Here is a 15,783-nt window from a genome sequence, read left to right as displayed (position 1 = left end):
GGCTGGAAACTCCAACCTTTCGGTTAACAGCCGATCGCGCTAGCCAATTGCGCAACGGAGACAGTCCTGTTCCACTCTCACCACCATCAGAACATATCTTCAAAGCTATCAGCCCAAAGAAAAAAAAGCAACACACCACTCCCAGGAGGGCTCGAACCTCCAACCTTTCAGTTAACAGCCGATCGCGCTAGCCAATTGCGCCACGGAGACAGTCGTGCTCCACTCTCACCACCATCAGAGCATATCTTTAAAGCTGCCTATAGCTTTTTCTGCCTATAGAAAAAAGAGCGCCGCACCACAAGCGGGTGGGCTCGAACCTCCAACCTTTCGGTTAACAGACGATCGCGCTAGCCAATTGCGCCACGGAGACAGTCGTGCTCCAGTCTCCCCACCGTCAGAACATTTCTTCAGAGCTATCAGCTCAAAGAAAAAAAGCGTCGCACCACCACCGGGTCGGCTCGAACCTCCAACCTTTCGGTTAATAGCCGATCGCGCTAGCCAATTGCGCCACGGAAACAGTCCTGCTCCACTCTCACCACCATCAGAACATATCTTCAAAGCTATCAGCCCAAAGAAAAAAAAGCAACACACCATTCCCGGGAGGGCTCGAACCTCCAACCTTTCAGTTAAGAGCCGATCGCGCTAGCCAATTGCGCCACGGAAACAGTCCTGCTCCACTCTCACCACCATCAGAACATATCTTCAAAGCTATCAGCCCAAAGAAAAAAAAGCAACACACCACTCCCGGGAGGGCTCGAACCTCCAACCTTTCAGTTAACAGACGATCGCGCTAGCCGATCGCGCCATGGAGACAGTCGTGCTCCACTCTCACCACCATCAGAACATATCTTCAAAGCTATCAGCCCAAAGAAAAAAAAGGAACACACCACTCCCCGGAGGGCTCGAACCTCCAAACTTTCAGTTAACAGCCGATCGCGCTAGCCAATTGCGCCACGGAGACAGTCCTGTTCCACTCTCACCACCATCAGAACATATCTTCAAAGCTATCAGCCCAAAGAAAAAAAGCAACACACCACTCCCGGGAGGGCTCGAACCTCCAACCTTTCAGTTAACTGCCGATCGCGCTAGCCAATTGCGCCACGGAGACAGTCGTGCTCCACTCTCACCACCATCAGAGCATATCTTTAAAGCTGCCTATAGCTTTTTCTGCCTATAGAAAAAAGAGCGCCGCACCACAAGCGGGTGGGCTCGAACCTCCAACCTTTCGGTTAACAGACGATCGCGCTAGCCAATTGCGCCACGGAGACAGTCGTGCTCCAGTCTCCCCACCGTCAGAACATTTCTTCAGAGCTATCAGCCCAAAGAAAAAAAGCGTCGCACCACCACCGGGTCGGCTCGAACCTCCAACCTTTCGGTTAATAGCCGATCGCGCTAGCCAATTGCGCCACGGAAACAGTCCTGCTCCACTCTCACCACCATCAGAACATATCTTCAAAGCTATCAGCCCAAAGAAAAAAAAGCAACACACCATTCCCGGGAGGGCTCGAACCTCCAACCTTTCAGTTAAGAGCCGATCGCGCTAGCCAATTGCGCCACGGAAACAGTCCTGCTCCACTCTCACCACCATCAGAACATATCTTCAAAGCTATCAGCCCAAAGAAAAAAAAGCAACACACCACTCCCGGGAGGGCTCGAACCTCCAACCTTTCAGTTAACAGACGATCGCGCTAGCCGATCGCGCCATGGAGACAGTCGTGCTGCACTCTCACCACCATCAGAACATATCTTCAAAGCTATCAGCCCAAAGAAAAAAAAGGAACACACCACTCCCCGGAGGGCTCGAACCTCCAAACTTTCAGTTAACAGCCGATCGCGCTAGCCAATTGCGCCACGGAGACAGTCGTGCTCCACTCTCACCACCATCAGAGCATATCTTCAAAGCTATCAGCCTAAAGAAAAAAAAGCGCCGCAACCCCACCGGGTGGGCTCGAACCTCCAACCTTTCAGTTAACAGACGATCGCGCAAGCCGATCGCGCCACGGAGACAGTCGTGCTCCACTCTCACCACCATCAGAACATATCTTCAAAGCTATCAGCGCAAAGAAAAAAGCAACACACCACTCCCGGGCGGGCTCGAAACTCCAACCTTTCGGTTAACAGCCGATCGCGCTAGACAATTGCGCAATAGAGAAAGTCCTGCTCCACTCTCACAATCATCAGAACATATCTTCAAAGCTATCAGCCCCAAAAAAAGCGCCGCACCACCACTGGGTGGGCTCGAAACTCCAACCTTTCGATTAACAGCCGATCGCGCTAGCCAATTGCGCTAGCCAATTTCGCCACGAAGACAGTCCTGTTCCACTCTCACCACCATTAGAACATATCTTCAAAGCTATAAGGCCATAGAAAAAAAGCGCCGCACCACCACCGGGTGGGCTCGAACCTCCAACCTTTCGGTTAACGACCGAACGCACTACCCAATTGCGCCACGGAGACAGTCCTGCTCCACTCTCACCACCATCAGAACATATCTTCAAAGCTATCAGCCCAAAGAAAAAAAAGCAATACACCCCTCCCGGGAGGGCTTGAACCTCCAACCTTTCGATTAACAGCCGATCGCGCTAGCCAATTGCGCCACGGAGACAGTCCTGCTCCTCTCTCACCACCATCAGAACGTATCTTCAAAGTCATTAGCCCAAAGAAAAAAAAGCAACACACCACTCCCCGGAGGGCTCGAACCTCCAACCTTTCAGTTAACAGCCGATCGCGCTAGCCAATTGCGCCACGGAGACAGTCGTGCTCCACTCTCACCACCATCAGAGCATATCTTCAAAGCTATCAGCCTAAAGAAAAAAAGCGCCGCACCACCACCGGGTGGGCTCGAACCTCCAACCTTTCGGTTAACAGACGATCGCGCTAGCCGATCGCGCCACGGAGACAGTCGTGGTCCACTCTCACCACCATCAGAACATATCTTCAAAGCTATCAGCGCAAAGAAAAAAGCAACACACCACTCCCAGGAGGGCTCGAAACTCCAACCTTTCGGTTAACAGCCGATCGCGCTAGCCAATTGCGCAACGGAGACAGTCCTGCTCCACTCTCACCACCATCAGAACATATCTTCAAAGCTATCAGCCCCCAAAAAAAGCGTGACACCACCACCGGGTGGGCTCGAACCTTCAACCTTTTGGTTAACAGCCGATCGCGCTAGCCAATTGCGCCACGGAAACAGTCCGGCTCCACTCTCACCACCATCAGAACATATCTTCAAAGCTATCAGCCCAAAGAAAAAAAAAGCGACACACCACTCCCGGGAGGGCTCGAACCTCCAACCTTTCAGTTAACAGCCGATCGCGCTAGCCAATTGCGCCACGGAGACAGCCGTGCTCCACTCTCACCACCATCAGAGCATATCTTCAAAGCTGCCTATAGCTTTTTCTGCCTAAAGAAAAAAGAGCGCCGCACCACCACCGCGTGGGCTCGAGCCTCCAACCTTTCGGTTAACAGACGATCGCGCTAGCCGATCGCGCCACGGAGACAGTCGTGCTCCACTCTCACCACCATCAGAACATATCTCCAAAGCTATCAGCGCAAAAAAAAGCAACACACCACTCCCGGGAGGGCTGGAAACTCCAACCTTTCGGTTAACAGCCGATCGCGCTAGCCAATTGCGCAACGGAGACAGTCCTGTTCCACTCTCACCACCATCAGAACATATCTTCAAAGCTATCAGCCCAAAGAAAAAAAAGCAACACACCACTCCCAGGAGGGCTCGAACCTCCAACCTTTCAGTTAACAGCCGATCGCGCTAGCCAATTGCGCCACGGAGACAGTCGTGCTCCACTCTCACCACCATCAGAGCATATCTTTAAAGCTGCCTATAGCTTTTTCTGCCTATAGAAAAAAGAGCGCCGCACCACAAGCGGGTGGGCTCGAACCTCCAACCTTTCGGTTAACAGACGATCGCGCTAGCCAATTGCGCCACGGAGACAGTCGTGCTCCAGTCTCCCCACCGTCAGAACATTTCTTCAGAGCTATCAGCTCAAAGAAAAAAAGCGTCGCACCACCACCGGGTCGGCTCGAACCTCCAACCTTTCGGTTAATAGCCGATCGCGCTAGCCAATTGCGCCACGGAAACAGTCCTGCTCCACTCTCACCACCATCAGAACATATCTTCAAAGCTATCAGCCCAAAGAAAAAAAAGCAACACACCATTCCCGGGAGGGCTCGAACCTCCAACCTTTCAGTTAAGAGCCGATCGCACTAGCCAATTGCGCCACGGAAACAGTCCTGCTCCACTCTCACCACCATCAGAACATATCTTCAAAGCTATCAGCCCAAAGAAAAAAAAGCAACACACCACTCCCGGGAGGGCTCCAACCTCCAACCTTTCAGTTAACAGACGATCGCGCTAGCCGATCGCGCCATGGAGACAGTCGTGCTCCACTCTCACCACCATCAGAACATATCTTCAAAGCTATCAGCCCAAAGAAAAAAAAGGAACACACCACTCCCCGGAGGGCTCGAACCTCCAAACTTTCAGTTAACAGCCGATCGCGCTAGCCAATTGCGCCACGGAGACAGTCCTGCTCCACTCTCACCACCATCAGAACATATCTTCAAAGCTATCAGCCCCCAAAAAAAGCGTGACACCACCACCGGGTGGGCTCGAACCTTCAACCTTTTGGTTAACAGCCGATCGCGCTAGCCAATTGCGCCACGGAAACAGTCCGGCTCCACTCTCACCACCATCAGAACATATCTTCAAAGCTATCAGCCCAAAGAAAAAAAAAGCGACACACCACTCCCGGGAGGGCTCGAACCTCCAACCTTTCAGTTAACAGCCGATCGCGCTAGCCAATTGCGCCACGGAGACAGCCGTGCTCCACTCTCACCACCATCAGAGCATATCTTCAAAGCTGCCTATAGCTTTTTCTGCCTAAAGAAAAAAGAGCGCCGCACCACCACCGCGTGGGCTCGAGCCTCCAACCTTTCGGTTAACAGACGATCGCGCTAGCCGATCGCGCCACGGAGACAGTCGTGCTCCACTCTCACCACCATCAGAACATATCTCCAAAGCTATCAGCGCAAAAAAAAAGCAACACACCACTCCCGGGAGGGCTGGAAACTCCAACCTTTCGGTTAACAGCCGATCGCGCTAGCCAATTGCGCAACGGAGACAGTCCTGTTCCACTCTCACCACCATCAGAACATATCTTCAAAGCTATCAGCCCAAAGAAAAAAAAGCAACACACCACTCCCAGGAGGGCTCGAACCTCCAACCTTTCAGTTAACAGCCGATCGCGCTAGCCAATTGCGCCACGGAGACAGTCGTGCTCCACTCTCACCACCATCAGAGCATATCTTTAAAGCTGCCTATAGCTTTTTCTGCCTATAGAAAAAAGAGCGCCGCACCACAAGCGGGTGGGCTCGAACCTCCAACCTTTCGGTTAACAGACGATCGCGCTAGCCAATTGCGCCACGGAGACAGTCGTGCTCCAGTCTCCCCACCGTCAGAACATTTCTTCAGAGCTATCAGCTCAAAGAAAAAAAGCGTCGCACCACCACCGGGTCGGCTCGAACCTCCAACCTTTCGGTTAATAGCCGATCGCGCTAGCCAATTGCGCCACGGAAACAGTCCTGCTCCACTCTCACCACCATCAGAACATATCTTCAAAGCTATCAGCCCAAAGAAAAAAAAGCAACACACCATTCCCGGGAGGGCTCGAACCTCCAACCTTTCAGTTAAGAGCCGATCGCGCTAGCCAATTGCGCCACGGAAACAGTCCTGCTCCACTCTCACCACCATCAGAACATATCTTCAAAGCTATCAGCCCAAAGAAAAAAAAGCAACACACCACTCCCGGGAGGGCTCGAACCTCCAACCTTTCAGTTAACAGACGATCGCGCTAGCCGATCGCGCCATGGAGACAGTCGTGCTCCACTCTCACCACCATCAGAACATATCTTCAAAGCTATCAGCCCAAAGAAAAAAAAGGAACACACCACTCCCCGGAGGGCTCGAACCTCCAAACTTTCAGTTAACAGCCGATCGCGCTAGCCAATTGCGCCACGGAGACAGTCCTGTTCCACTCTCACCACCATCAGAACATATCTTCAAAGCTATCAGCCCAAAGAAAAAAAGCAACACACCACTCCCGGGAGGGCTCGAACCTCCAACCTTTCAGTTAACTGCCGATCGCGCTAGCCAATTGCGCCACGGAGACAGTCGTGCTCCACTCTCACCACCATCAGAGCATATCTTTAAAGCTGCCTATAGCTTTTTCTGCCTATAGAAAAAAGAGCGCCGCACCACAAGCGGGTGGGCTCGAACCTCCAACCTTTCGGTTAACAGACGATCGCGCTAGCCAATTGCGCCACGGAGACAGTCGTGCTCCAGTCTCCCCACCGTCAGAACATTTCTTCAGAGCTATCAGCCCAAAGAAAAAAAGCGTCGCACCACCACCGGGTCGGCTCGAACCTCCAACCTTTCGGTTAATAGCCGATCGCGCTAGCCAATTGCGCCACGGAAACAGTCCTGCTCCACTCTCACCACCATCAGAACATATCTTCAAAGCTATCAGCCCAAAGAAAAAAAAGCAACACACCATTCCCGGGAGGGCTCGAACCTCCAACCTTTCAGTTAAGAGCCGATCGCGCTAGCCAATTGCGCCACGGAAACAGTCCTGCTCCACTCTCACCACCATCAGAACATATCTTCAAAGCTATCAGCCCAAAGAAAAAAAAGCAACACACCACTCCCGGGAGGGCTCGAACCTCCAACCTTTCAGTTAACAGACGATCGCGCTAGCCGATCGCGCCATGGAGACAGTCGTGCTGCACTCTCACCACCATCAGAACATATCTTCAAAGCTATCAGCCCAAAGAAAAAAAAGGAACACACCACTCCCCGGAGGGCTCGAACCTCCAAACTTTCAGTTAACAGCCGATCGCGCTAGCCAATTGCGCCACGGAGACAGTCGTGCTCCACTCTCACCACCATCAGAGCATATCTTCAAAGCTATCAGCCTAAAGAAAAAAAAGCGCCGCAACCCCACCGGGTGGGCTCGAACCTCCAACCTTTCAGTTAACAGACGATCGCGCAAGCCGATCGCGCCACGGAGACAGTCGTGCTCCACTCTCACCACCATCAGAACATATCTTCAAAGCTATCAGCGCAAAGAAAAAAGCAACACACCACTCCCGGGCGGGCTCGAAACTCCAACCTTTCGGTTAACAGCCGATCGCGCTAGACAATTGCGCAATAGAGAAAGTCCTGCTCCACTCTCACAATCATCAGAACATATCTTCAAAGCTATCAGCCCCAAAAAAAGCGCCGCACCACCACTGGGTGGGCTCGAAACTCCAACCTTTCGATTAACAGCCGATCGCGCTAGCCAATTGCGCTAGCCAATTTCGCCACGAAGACAGTCCTGTTCCACTCTCACCACCATTAGAACATATCTTCAAAGCTATAAGGCCATAGAAAAAAAGCGCCGCACCACCACCGGGTGGGCTCGAACCTCCAACCTTTCGGTTAACGACCGAACGCACTACCCAATTGCGCCACGGAGACAGTCCTGCTCCACTCTCACCACCATCAGAACATATCTTCAAAGCTATCAGCCCAAAGAAAAAAAAGCAATACACCCCTCCCGGGAGGGCTTGAACCTCCAACCTTTCGATTAACAGCCGATCGCGCTAGCCAATTGCGCCACGGAGACAGTCCTGCTCCTCTCTCACCACCATCAGAACGTATCTTCAAAGTCATTAGCCCAAAGAAAAAAAAGCAACACACCACTCCTGGGAGGGCTCGAACCTCCAGCCTTTCGGTTAACAGCCGATCGCGCTAGCCAATTGCGCCACAGAGACAGTCGTGCTCCACTCTCACTACCATCAGAACACATCTTCAGAGCTATCAGCCCAAAGAAAAAAAGCGCCGCACCACCACCGGGTGGGCTCGAACCTCCAACCTTTCGGTTAACAGCCGATCGCGCAAGCCAATTGCGCCCCGGAGACAGTCCTGCTCCACTCTCACCACCAACAGAACATATCTTCAAAGCTATCAGCCCCAAGAAAAAAAAGCAACACACAACTCCCCGGAGGGCTCGAACCTCCAACCTTTCAGTTAACAGCCGATGGCGCTAGCCAATTGCGCCACGGAGACAGTCGTGCTCCACTCTCACCACCATCAGAGCATATCTTCAAAGCTATCAGCCTAAAGAAAAAAAGCGCCGCACCACCACCGGGTGGGCTCGAACCTCCAACCTTTCGGTTAACAGACGATCGCGCCACGGAGACAGTCGTGCTCCACTCTCACCACCATCAGAACATATCTTCAAAGCTATCAGCGCAAAGAAAAAAGCAACACACCACTCCCGGGAGGGCTCGAAACTCCAATCTTTCGGTTAACAGCCGATCGCGCTAGCCAATTGCGCAACGGAGACAGTCCTGCTCCACTCTCCCCACCGTCAGAACATTTCTTCAGAGCTATCAGCCCAAAGAAAAAAAGCGTCGCACCACCACCGGGTGGGCTCGAACCTACAACCTTTCGGTTAACAGCCGATCGCGCTAGCCAATTGCGCCACGGAGACAGCCGTGCTCCACTCTCACCACCATCAGAGCATATCTTCAAAGCTGCCTATAGCTTTTTCTGCCTAAAGAAAAAAGAGCGCCGCACCACCACCGCGTGGGCTCGAGCCTCCAACCTTTCGGTTAACAGACGATCGCGCTAGCCGATCGCGCCACGGAGACAGTCGTGCTCCACTCTCAACACCATCAGAACATAGCTCCAAAGCTATCAGCGCAAAGAAAAAAGCAACACACCACTCCCGGGAGGGCTGGAAACTCCAACCTTTCGGTTAACAGCCGATCGCGCTAGCCAATTGCGCAACGGAGACAGTCCTGTTCCACTCTCACCACCATCAGAACATATCTTCAAAGCTATCAGCCCAAAGAAAAAAAGCAACACACCACTCCCGAGAGGGCTCGAACCTCCATCCTTTCAGTTAACAGCCGATCGCGCTAGCCAATTGCGCCACGGAGACAGTCGTGCCACACTCTCACCACCATCAGAGCATATCTTTAAAGCTGCCTATAGCTTTTTCTGCCTATAGAAAAAAGAGCGCCGCACCACCAGCGGGTGAGCTCGAACCTCCAACCTTTCGGTTAACAGACGATCGCGGTAGCCGATCGCGCCACGGAGACAGTCGTGCTCCTCTCTCACCACCATCAGAACATATCTTCAAAGCTATCAGCGCAAAGAAAAAAGCAACACATCACTCCCGGGAGGGCTCGAAACTCCAACCTTTCGGTTAACAGCCGATCGCGATAGCCAATTGCGCAACGGAAACAGTCCTGCTCCACTCTCACCACCACCAGAACATATCTTCAAAGCTATCAGCCCAAAAAAAAGCGCCGCACCGCCACCGGGTGGGCTCAAAACTCCAACCTTTCGATTAACAGCCGATCGCGCTAGCCAATTGCGCCACGGAGACAGTCCTGTTCCACACTCACCACCATCAGAACATATCTTCAAAGCTATCAGCCCAAAGAAAAAAAAGCAACACACCACTCCCGGGAGAGCTCGAAGCTCCAATCTTTCGGTTAACAGCCGATCGCGCTAGCCAATTGCGCCACGGAGACAGTCGTGCTCCACTCTCCCAACCGTCAGAACATTTCTTCAGAGCTATCAACCCAAAGAAAAAAAGCGTCGCACCAACACCGGGTGGGCTTGAACCTCCAACCTTTCGGTCAACAGCCAATCAGGCTAGCAAATGGCGCCATGGAGACAGTCGTGCTCCACTCTCACCACCATCAAAACATATCTTCAAAGCTATCAGCCCAAAGAAAAAAAAGCGCCGCACCACCACCGGGTGGGCTCGAACCTCCAACCTTTCGGTTAACAGCCGATCGCGCAAGCCAATTGCGCCCAGAAGACAGTCGTGCTCCACTCTCACCACCATCAGAACATATCTTCAAAGCTATCAGCGCAAAGAAAAACAAGCAACACACCACTCCCCGGAGGTCTCGAACCTCCAACCTTTCGGTCAACAGCCGATCGCGCAAGCCAATTGCGCCCAGAAGACAGTCGTGCTCCACTCTCACCACCATCAGAACATATCTTTAAAGCTATCAGCGCAAAGAAAAAAAAGCAACACACCACTCCCCGGAGGGCTCGAACCTCCAACCTTTCAGTTAACAGCCGATCGCGCTAGCCAATTGCGCCACGGAGACAGTCGTGCTCCACTCTCACCACCATCAGAGCATATCTTCAAAGCTATCAGCCTAAAGAAAAAAAAGCGCCGTACCACCACCGGGTGGGCTCAAACCTCCAACCTTTCAGTTAACAGACGATCGCGCAAGCCGATCGCGCCACGGAGACAGTCGTGCTCCACTCTCACCACCATCAGAACATATCTTCAAAGCTATCAGCGCAAAGAAAAAAGCAACACACCACTCCCGGGAGGGCTCGAAACTCCAACCTTTCGGTTAACAGCCGATCGCGCTAGCCAATTGCGCAATGGAGACAGTCCTGCTCCACTCTCACCACCATCAGAACATATCTTCAAAGCTATCAGCCCCAAAAAAAAGCGCCGCACCTTCAACGGGCGAGCTCGAAACTCCAACCTTTCGATTAACAGCCGATCGCGCTAGCCAATTGCGCTAGCCAATTTCGCCACGGAGACAGTCCTGTTACACTCTCACCACCATTATAACATATCTTCAAAGCTATCAGGCCATAGAAAAAAAGCGCCGCACCACCACCGGGTGGGCTCGAACCTCCAACCTTTCGGTTAACGACCGAACGCGCTACCAAATTGCGCCACGGAGACAGTCGTGCTCCAGTCTCCCCACCGTCAGAACATTTCTTCAGAGCTATCAGCCCAAAGAAAAAAAGCGTCGCACCACCACTGGGTGGGCTCGAACCTCCAACCTTTCGGTTAACAGCCGATCGCGCTAGCCAATTGCGCCACGGAAACTGTCCTGCTCCACTCTCACCACCATCAGAACATATCTTCAAACTATCAGCCCAAAGAAAAAAAAGCAACACACCACTCCCGGGAGGGCTCGAACCTCCAACCTTTCAGTTAACAGCCGATCGCGCTAGCCAATTGCGCCACGGAGACAGTCGTGCTCCACTCTCACCACCATCAGAGCATATCTTCAAAGCTGCCTATAGCTTTTTCCGCCTATAGAAAAAAGAGCGCCGCACCACCACCGGGTGGGCTCGAAACTCCAACCTTTCGATTAACAGCCGATGGCGCTAGCCAATTGCGCAACGGAGACAGTCCTGTTCCACTCTCACCACCATTAGAACATATCTTGAAAGCTATCAGGCCATAGAAAAAAAGCGCCGCACCCCCACCTGGTGGGCTCGAACCTCCAACCTTTCGGTTAACGACCGAACGCGCTACCAAATTGCGCCACGTAGACAGTCCTGCTCCACTCTCAACGCCATCAGAACATGTCTTCGAAGCTATCAGCGCAAAGAAAAAAAGCAACACACCACTCCCAGGAGGGCTGGAAACTCCAACCTTTCGGTTAACAGCCGATCGCGCTAGCCAATTGCGCAACGGAGACAGTCCTGTTTCACTCTCACCACCATCAGAACATATCTTCAAAGCTATCAGCCCAAAGAAAAAAAGCAACACACCACTCCCGGGAGGGCTCGAACCTCCAACCTTTCAGTTAACAGCCGATCGCGCTAGCCAATTGCGCCACGGATACAGTCGTGCTCCACTCTCACCACCATCAGAGCATATCTTTAAAGCTGCCTATAGCTTTTTCTGCCTATAGAAAAAAGAGCGCCGCACCACCAGCGGGTGGGCTCGAACCTCCAACCTTTCGGTTAACAGACGATCGCGCTAGCCAATTGCGCCACGGAGACAGTCGTGCTCCAGTCTCCCCACCGTCAGAACATTTCTTCAGAGCTATCAGCCCAAAGAAAAAAAGCGTCGCACCACCACCGGGTCGGCTCGAACCTCCAACCTTTCGGTTAATAGCCGATCGCGCTAGCCAATTGCGCCACGGAAACAGTCCTGCTCCACTCTCACCACCATCAGAACATATCTTCAAAGCTATCAGCCCAAAGAAAAAAAAGCAACACACCATTCCCGGGAGGGCTCGAACCTCCAACCTTTCAGTTAAGAGCCGATCGCGCTAGCCAATTGCGCCACGGAAACAGTCCTGCTCCACTCTCACCACCATCAGAACATATCTTCAAAGCTATCAGCCCAAAGAAAAAAAAGCAACACACCACTCCCGGGAGGGCTCGAACCTCCAACCTTTCAGTTAACAGACGATCGCGCTAGCCGATCGCGCCATGGAGACAGTCGTGCTCCACTCTCACCACCATCAGAACATATCTTCAAAGCTATCAGCCCAAAGAAAAAAAGGGACACACCACTCCCCGGAGGGCTCGAACCTCCAAACTTTCAGTTAACAGCCGATCGCGCTAGCCAATTGCGCCACGGAGACAGTCGTGCTCCACTCTCACCACCATCAGAGCATATCTTCAAAGCTATCAGCCTAAAGAAAAAAAAGCGCCGCAACCCCACCGGGTGGGCTCGAACTTCCAACCTTTCAGTTAACAGACGATCGCGCAAGCCGATCGCGCCACGGAGACAGTCGTGCTCCACTCTCACCACCATCAGAACATATCTTCAAAGCTATCAGCGCAAAGAAAAAAGCAACACACCACTCCCGGGCGGGCTCGAAACTCCAACCTTTCGGTTAACAGCCGATCGCGCTAGACAATTGCGCAATAGAGAAAGTCCTGCTCCACTCTCACAATCATCAGAACATATCTTCAAAGCTATCAGCCCCAAAAAAAGCGCCGCACCACCACTGGGTGGGCTCGACACTCCAACCTTTCGATTAACAGCCGATCGCGCTAGCCAATTGCGCTAGCCAATTTCGCCACGAAGACAGTCCTGTTCCACTCTCACCACCATTAGAACATATCTTCAAAGCTATAAGGCCATAGAAAAAAAGCTCCGCACCACCACCGGGTGGGCTCGAACCTCCAACCTTTCGGTTAACGACCGAACGCACTACCCAATTGCGCCACGGAGACAGTCCTGCTCCACTCTCACCACCATCAGAACATATCTTCAAAGCTATCAGCCCAAAGAAAAAAAAGCAATACACCCCTCCCGGGAGGGCTTGAACCTCCAACCTTTCGATTAACAGCCGATCGCGCTAGCCAATTGCGCCACGGAGACAGTCCTGCTCCACTCTCACCACCATCAGAACGTATCTTCAAAGTCATTAGCCCAAAGAAAAAAAAGCAACACACCACTCCTGGGAGGGCTCGAACCTCCAGCCTTTCGGTTAACAGCCGATCGCGCTAGCCAATTGCGCCACAGAGACAGTCGTGCTCCACTCTCACTACCATCAGAACATATCTTCAGAGCTATCAGCCCAAAGAAAAAAAGCGCCGCACCACCACCGGGTGGGCTCGAACCTCCAACCTTTCGGTTAACAGCCGATCGCGCAAGCCAATTGCGCCCCGGAGACAGTCCTGCTCCACTCTCACCACCATCAGAACATATCTTCAAAGCTATCAGCCCCAAGAAAAAAAAGCAACACACAACTCCCCGGAGGGCTCGAACCTCCAACCTTTCAGTTAACAGCCGATGGCGCTAGCCAATTGCGCCACGGAGACAGTCGTGCTCCACTCTCACCACCATCAGAGCATATCTTCAAAGCTATCAGCCTAAAGAAAAAAAGCGCCGCACCACCACCGGGTGGGCTCGAACCTCCAACCTTTCGGTTAACAGACGATCGCGCTAGCCGATCGCGCCACGGAGACAGTCGTGCTCCACTCTCACCACCATCAGAACATATCTTCAAAGCTATCAGCGCAAAGAAAAAAGCAACACACCACTCCCGGGAGGGCTCGAAACTCCAACCTTTCGGTTAACAGCCGATCGCGCTAGCCAATTGCGCAACGGAGACAGTCCTGCTCCACTCTCCCCACCGTCAGAACATTTCTTCAGAGCTATCAGCCCAAAGAAAAAAAGCGTCGCACCACCACCGGGTGGGTTCGAACCTATAACCTTTCGGTTAACAGCCGATCGCGCTAGCCAATTGCGCCACGGAGACAGTCGTGCTCCACTCTCCCAACCGTCAGAACATTTCTTCAGAGCTATCAACCCAAAGAAAAAAAGCGTCGCACCAACACCGGGTGGGCTTGAACCTCCAACCTTTCGGTCAACAGCCAATCAGGCTAGCAAATGGCGCCATGGAGACAGTCGTGCTCCACTCTCACCACCATCAAAACATATCTTCAAAGCTATCAGCCCAAAGAAAAAAAAGCGCCGCACCACCACCGGGTGGGCTCGAACCTCCAACCTTTCGGTTAACAGCCGATCGCGCAAGCCAATTGCGCCCAGAAGACAGTCGTGCTCCACTCTCACCACCATCAGAACATATCTTCAAAGCTATCAGCGCAAAGAAAAAAAAGCAACACACCACTCCCCGGAGGGCTCGAACCTCCAACCTTTCGGTCAACAGCCGATCGCGCTAGCCAATTGCGCCACGGAGACAGTCGTGCTCCACTCTCACCACCATCAGAACATATATTCAAAGCTATCAGCCCAAAGAAAAAAAAAGCGCCGCACCACCACCGGGTGGGCTCGAACCTCCAACATTTCGGTTAACAGGCGATCGCGCAAGCCAATTGCGCCCAGAAGACAGTCGTGCTCCACTCTCACCACCATCAGAACATATCTTTAAAGCTATCAGCGCAAAGAAAAAAAAGCAACACACCACTCCCCGGAGGGCCCGAACCTCCAACCTTTCAGTTAACAGCCGATCGCGCTAGCCAATTGCGCCACGGAGACAGTCGTGCTCCACTCTCACCACCATCAGAGCATATCTTCAAAGCTATCAGCCTAAAGAAAAAAAAAGCGCCGTACCACCACCGGGTGGGCTCGAACCTCCAACCTTTCAGTTAACAGACGATCGCGCAAGCCGATCGCGCCACGGAGACAGTCGTGCTCCACTCTCACCACCATCAGAACATATCTTCAAAGCTATCAGCGCAAAGAAAAAAGCAACACACCACTCCCGGGAGGGCTCGAAACTCCAACCTTTCGGTTAACAGCCGATCGCGCTAGCCAATTGCGCAATGGAGACAGTCCTGCTCCACTCTCACCACCATCAGAACATATCTTCAAAGCTATCAGCCCCAAAAAAAAAGCGCCGCACCTTCAACGGGCGAGCTCGAAACTCCAACCTTTCGATTAACAGCCGATCGCGCTAGCCAATTGCGCTAGCCAATTTCGCCACGGAGACAGTCCTGTTACACTCTCACCACCATTAGAACATATCTTCAAAGCTATCAGGCCATAGAAAAAAAGCGCCGCACCACCACCGGGTGGGCTCGAACCTCCAACCTTTCGGTTAACGACCGAACGCGCTACCAAATTGCGCCACGGAGACAGTCCTGCTCCACTCTCACCACCATCAGAACATATCTTCAAAGCTATCAGCCCAAAGAAAAAAAAGCAATACACCCCTCCCGGGAGGGCTTGAACCTCCAACCTTTCGATTAACAGCCGATCGCGCTAGCCAATTGCGCCACGGAGACAGTCCTGCTCCACTCTCACCACCATCAGAACGTATCTTCAAAGTCATTAGCCCAAAGAAAAAAAAGCAACACACCACTCCTGGGAGGGCTCGAACCTCCAGCCTTTCGGTTAACAGCCGATCGCGCTAGCCAATTGCGCCACAGAGACAGTCGTGCTCCACTCTCACTACCATCAGAACATATCTTCAGAGCTATCAGCCCAAAGAAAAAAAGCGCCGCACCAC

The 15,783-nt window shown here is 52.5% G+C and overlaps 5 non-coding genes across 5 annotated transcripts; all 5 read right to left on the bottom strand.

Annotated features, from left to right (window-relative positions):
- Nucleotides 1-591: 591 nt before the first annotated feature.
- Nucleotides 592-665, bottom strand: TRNAK-CUU (transfer RNA lysine (anticodon CUU)). The gene has a single exon. It is a non-coding gene; the product is annotated as a tRNA-Lys (tRNA).
- An 824-nt stretch (nucleotides 666-1,489) lies between these two features.
- On the bottom strand, nucleotides 1,490-1,563 carry TRNAK-CUU (transfer RNA lysine (anticodon CUU)). Its single transcript has one exon. It is a non-coding gene; the product is annotated as a tRNA-Lys (tRNA).
- Nucleotides 1,564-5,671: 4,108 nt separating this feature from the next.
- Nucleotides 5,672-5,745, bottom strand: TRNAK-CUU (transfer RNA lysine (anticodon CUU)). The gene has a single exon. It is a non-coding gene; the product is annotated as a tRNA-Lys (tRNA).
- Nucleotides 5,746-6,569: 824 nt separating this feature from the next.
- Nucleotides 6,570-6,643, bottom strand: TRNAK-CUU (transfer RNA lysine (anticodon CUU)). The gene has a single exon. It is a non-coding gene; the product is annotated as a tRNA-Lys (tRNA).
- Nucleotides 6,644-12,072: 5,429 nt separating this feature from the next.
- On the bottom strand, nucleotides 12,073-12,146 carry TRNAK-CUU (transfer RNA lysine (anticodon CUU)). Its single transcript has one exon. It is a non-coding gene; the product is annotated as a tRNA-Lys (tRNA).
- Between the last annotated feature and the right edge of the window lie 3,637 nt (nucleotides 12,147-15,783).

The sequence above is a fragment of the Rhipicephalus microplus genome, unplaced genomic scaffold (genome assembly GCF_043290135.1).
Source record: "Rhipicephalus microplus isolate Deutch F79 unplaced genomic scaffold, USDA_Rmic scaffold_38, whole genome shotgun sequence".
Classification (NCBI taxonomy): domain Eukaryota; kingdom Metazoa; phylum Arthropoda; class Arachnida; order Ixodida; family Ixodidae; genus Rhipicephalus; species Rhipicephalus microplus.
The sequence above is the reverse complement of the archived record's forward strand: the minus strand, read 5'-3'. Positions and strand labels throughout refer to the sequence as shown.